At 33.2% G+C, this 5,650-nt stretch overlaps 1 pseudogene; it reads left to right on the top strand.

The window, feature by feature from the left end:
* The first annotated feature begins 3,043 nt into the window (after positions 1–3,043).
* Positions 3,044–4,280, top strand: LOC103936014 (annotated as a pseudogene).
* Positions 4,281–5,650: the final 1,370 nt, after the last annotated feature.

The following is a 5,650-nucleotide window of genomic DNA, read 5'->3' as shown; positions in this document are numbered from 1 at the left end:
AGAATTTAGAGAATTTTGAAAGATGATTCAACTTAGGTTTTTGGAGAAATGGAGTGGTATTTATAGGAGTGTGGCCAGCCCCCGTTGGAGAGGTGGGAATCGGCCACATTTGGTGGTTTTAGGGTGTAATTGCAAGATATTATGTCACCATAATATCTTGCAATCAATTAGGAAATTAATTAGATAATTAATTAATTAATTAGAAAATCAATTAATTAATTTCAGTAATTAATCTTATTTTGAATGAATATTTGGAGGTTACCTTGTGGGGAGGATTTGATGAGGATGGATGAAATAGGTTTTGAATTAATACCTATTTTGATCACTTTTGACCTTGATTGAGTGATGATTATCAGCTACTCGCATGTAGGAGTTTTGATATGTCTCGAGGGTAATCTTATCTTTTTAACCCAAAAATTCACTTGTCGCATTCATATTTTTCTTGATTATTTTTGTCTCCACAGATCATTTCTTTGTATTCTCACATCTTAGTGCAGTAATACTAGATGGTGGATACACTCATTATTTTCCTTGATGATTTAAAAATTATGAAATCATAAAATGCGTGTCACTTCTTGCTGCTCAAAATGATACTTTTCATCAAATCTAGCTTCTTATAATTGTTGTTGTTTTATTGATGAGAGGTTACGGTCCTGGTTAGTAAATTCACATATTATACACAAATTTACGTATTTTGAAAAAAAATACTTCCATTTTCTATACACGTTTTAATGTTTTGTTAAATTGCACTTTTTTTTAAAGTCAAACGTACAATACAAGTTTCAAACATGTAAATACGTATTTTTCATGTTTAATACCAGTTATTGTCACACATTTTTTAATAATATATATAATTCACGTAGTCAACATGTATTCTTAACTTAATATAATTATTTAATTAATTTTACGTTTTAATTCTACATTAAGTTAACTAGGAAAGGAAAATTCACATAATCATACACAAGTTAATCAATTAAGCATTTTTTTTCATTAGAAATACAATCACTTAACCCCTTTTCATCTAAATTTACCCCAATTTCTATTTTTACTTTGTAAAAATGAAGAAACCAATTTGGAGATTTCAGATTTTCAAAAGACATCTGCACCAATTTCTATTTATAATTTGTAAACAAGAAGAAACTACTTCGGAGATTTCAGATTTTCAAGAAGCATCTGCACATATAGAACATTAGAACTGCTAAGGCATGGCTAAAGTGTGATCCAGTTTACCTAGTAGCCCAACCCCCCAACCCCCTCACCACTCCCCCCCCCCCCCCCTCCAACGCATCTCCTCCCTCCTCCTAAATTTTTTTTAGTTTATATTTTCGCACAATTTTCTATGTAATTTGGACTAATTGTTTGGTGTTTTTGTCTTAGATTTTTGGAAGATTATCTTATGGATATTATCTCATGGAACATTAGAACTGCTAAGACATGGCTGAAGTGTGATCCAGTTCACCTAGTGGCCCAACCCCCCAACCCCCTCACCCCCCTCACCCCCCCCCCCCAACCCCAATGGGGAAGTTAGTTGTTAGGCATACAATGCAATTACGGACACCATATTGTGTGAACGTCACTATTTTACTAATTTAATACCTAAAAATGCACCTCTAAAGGCCTTTTCAGGTCTATCCAACCTGAATGAGGAATACAACACCACCCATATCATGTTGTCCAGTGGTACTAAAATAACCTTTAAAAGCATTTTTTTTTTCTTTGCATATCAATAAAATTTCCTCGTACCATCAAGGTTCAATAGAAAAAAAAAAAAAAAAAAAAAAAAAAAAAAAAGTTAATTAACACTTAGGCCTCTGATAAGGAAGTTGATCGTGGATTAATGGTTTTGGCCATTGCACTCTCACCGTCTAAATTTTCTTTCTATTAATGTACTAAAAATATTACACAACTTAATATATGGTATTTGAAACTATCTACTAAAATAACAAGATACATTATTATTATACAGAAATAGGTAGAGAGCTAGAGACCCTTTGGTGGCTAGTTGAAAGAGCTTTCCATGGAAGGAGAAAATGAAAACTCCAATCTCAGCATCAGTCAGCACATATAACTTGTTAGCCTTCCTCAAGATCCCCGCCCAGCGCTTGCTGAAAGTAATCTGCCTGTGCACCGGGTTCTCGATCCTCTTCATCTGAACGTACTCTATACCTTTGAGAGTCTTTTGATAGTAAGAGTAGGGGCCTTATCGTTCAGGTGCATATATATCCTCCTCCTTGATCAACTAGTCAATGATATTAAATAAAAGAATTTTTTTTTTTATATTTGTGGTACAGTTCAATTTCCGTTGGGTTTAAAATGTTCAAAACCGAAACCAAATTGTTTTTTCATACTGCAGTTTGGTTTCAAACCAATACCATTTCAGAACCGCAAAAACCGAACTTTTTTCTGAGTTCACCACTGCATCGTCCTTATTTAGAAAAAGGTTAAAAAAATTCATTTTTAATGGGGCATGGATAAAAGTTAGGGTAAACTTAAATGCAAAGTGGTGTTTACATAGAAAAGCTCTTAGTTGTAATAAGGAATCAGTTATGTGATTGTATTTCTAATGAAAAAAATAGCTTAACTAATTAAAACTCGTGTGAATATATGAATTTTCGTTTGTTAGTTAATTGAAATCATGTGATGTTACATGTTGGCCCATATATGAATATGTTGCTCACCTCATCTATTTAATGTAGGCTTATAAAGTAAAATTTGAATGGTTATTTTTTATATGAATAAAAAAATAAAAAAAAAATAGTAAATTGAACATATGAGTTTCCATAAAAATCGCAACTGACTGAATCACCCATGTTTTCTTTAAAAAACTCGCCAACTCTGGATTGCCCTTGTTTTCTTCAATAGCTAAATATGTTGTGGTTATGGAACTCCAAGTTTAATAAGAACTAATTGGGCATATGATGTGGTAATATGTTTAATAATTGAACCTCGATCTACCTGCAGGCTTTAGGGACTTGGAGTTTGATTTAGTTTGTATCTTAAACTTTGGTGTTCTTTACTGTGTATATATACGTGTGAAGAATTCATGTGGAACAAAACTACCGGAATGTTCCAGATGCGGAAAGTGAAACTCCTGAAGATAAGGTGGTCGAAATCCTGTCGAGGTTGCCGCCCAAGTCTCTCATGGGATTCAAATGCATACACAAGTCTTGTTGCACTCTCATCAAAAGTTCAAGTTTTGTGGCCAAACACCTCAGCAATTCTATGGACAACAAACTCTCAACCTCCACTTGTCTCCTTCTCAACCGTTCTGATATGCCCGTTTTCCCGGACAACAGTCGGAAATATCAAGTTTTATGGTCCATGATTAATCTTTCCATTGATAGTGATGAGCATAACCTTCATTATAATGTTGAGGACCTAAATATACCGTTTCCAATGGAATACCATCACCCTGTATTGATTCACGGTTATTGCGATGGTATTTTCTGTGTAATTACAGGGAAAAATGTTGTTTTATGCAATCCTGCAATTGGGGAATTCAAGCAACTTCCCGATTCATGCCTTCTTCTACCTTCCCCTCCTGAGGGAAAATTCGAATTGGAAACGACCTTTCGGGCGTTGGGATTTGGCTATGGTTGCAAAGCTAAAGAATACAAGGTTGTGTGAATTATAGAAAATTGTGAATATTCTGATGATGAGCAAACATATCATCATCGTATTTCTCTTCCTTACACTGCTGAGGTATACACAACGACTGGTAACTCGTGGAAAGAGATCAATATTGATGAATCAAGTAAAGCCTATCCATGTTCTTGTTCAGTGTACTTGAAGCGATTTTGTTATTGGTTTGCAACAGATGGCGAGGAATACATACTTTCATTTGACTTAGCAGATGCGATATTTTACAGAATACAACTGCCTTCCAGGAGAGAATCCGATTTTAAGCTTTATAGTCTTTTTCTGTATAATGAATCAGTCACTTCTTATTGCTCTCATTACGATCCAAGCGAGGATTCTAAATTATTTGAAATATGGGGATGGACGACTATGATGGAGTTAAGAGTTCATGGAAGAAACTCCTAACCGTTGGACCCCTTAAAGACATTCGTTATCCATTGACACTTTGGAAAGGTGACGAACTTCTTATGCTTGCCTTTGACAGAAGCGCTACCTCCTATAATTCTAGTACTAGAAATCTCAAGTATCTTCATATTCCTCCTATTATCGATGAGGTCATAGATTTCGAAGCTCTTATTTATATGAAAAGTATTGTTCCAATCAAGTCAGTTAAGGTCACGGTACCATTTTCTCCTATTTAATTTATATGTACGATATAAGGCTTGAGTTTGCACCTTCTAATTTTGCTTTCCAGCCTTTGTACCATGTTTGCTTATCATGGGCTACCTTTAGTTTTCGGGCTTTCAAAATTTTGTAATATTATTCCATTTCAAAGTGTATGATAACTATTCTTCTACGGTTAATTAATTAATAATAACAATTCCATTATGCTCGTTTCAAAAAAAAAAATTCCATTATGTTTTTGTTTTTTTTTTTCTTCTGAATTCCCTTCTTAAAAACTTAATAAGTTTTTCCTCATTAAACATAATCAATTTACAAGCCCTTTATACAAAGGGATTCCTATTTTTTTTTATAAAAATGGGAATTACATTTGGGGCCCACTCCACATCGAATTTCAACGATCCAAACCGTCTATTTTATAAGTCTCGATTCATAGATCATCCTTACAAAAATTCATTTCAATCTGAAACCATTTGCCTATTTAATTATCAAGATCAAATTTCATTGTTTCTTATATAACAAAGTATTCAGTCATTTCTTTGAACCCAATTAGATGTCTTAAATATTTCTGATTTGGCTAATATTTTGCAAGAATGATTTATGAGGTACAACTTGAAAAATAGATAGTACAGATCGCTAAAGTTCAATGTGGTGTGGACCCCACAACTAATTCCCATTTTTATAAATAAAAAAATGAAAATCCTTTCCCTTAAAGGTTTCCTATATAAATTTCAGGGTGCTAAAAGAAATTTAGGCAACAAAGAATATTTATAGCCTTTTAGCCCCTAACCATAGTTAGTAAAATACAGAGCTGATATCGTATGTGAAAATATGCACGTGTATTATTCCGCAATTTTGCTAAAACTTTACTTTGAAAAATTCGGCCACTTTTTTTTTAAATATTTTTTTATTAAATTATTTATTTATTTTAATGCTTCATAAATTTGTTGCAAATACGTTTTAACTACGTGAATTTCATATATAGATATGTGTATACATATATATATATATAGATATGTGTGTGTATCTATGTATACACACACATATCTATATATATAGATATGTGTGTGTATATAGATACATACATATATGTGCGGGCTGGAATATCACGCGACAGGATAATTTTTTAAGACATTGCTGTAAAGTTAGAAAGACAAGAAAATTTTGCCAAATTCTTCTACTGTTCCTCATCAAATTAAACTTATTCCAATACATATGCTGGATGGGAATTGCTACTAGGCACCTACTATTTCTTGCTATAAAAGGGCTAATAAAGGGTTACACAACAAATGCAAGAGTAAGTCATTTAGGGTTTTGGCAAAATCTCCCATCTCCAAAGGAATCGTACGGCCTCTAATTAATTCGTTGTCTTCCTTCTCTTCGAAAATAT

Source organism: the organism of the source record quoted next, unplaced genomic scaffold, assembly GCF_019419815.1.
Source record: "Pyrus x bretschneideri cultivar Hongxiangsu unplaced genomic scaffold, Pyrus_bretschneideri_v1 Contig30, whole genome shotgun sequence".
NCBI lineage: Eukaryota > Viridiplantae > Streptophyta > Magnoliopsida > Rosales > Rosaceae > Pyrus > Pyrus x bretschneideri.
Note: the sequence above shows the minus strand (reverse complement) of the source record. Positions and strands in the feature narration are given on the sequence as shown.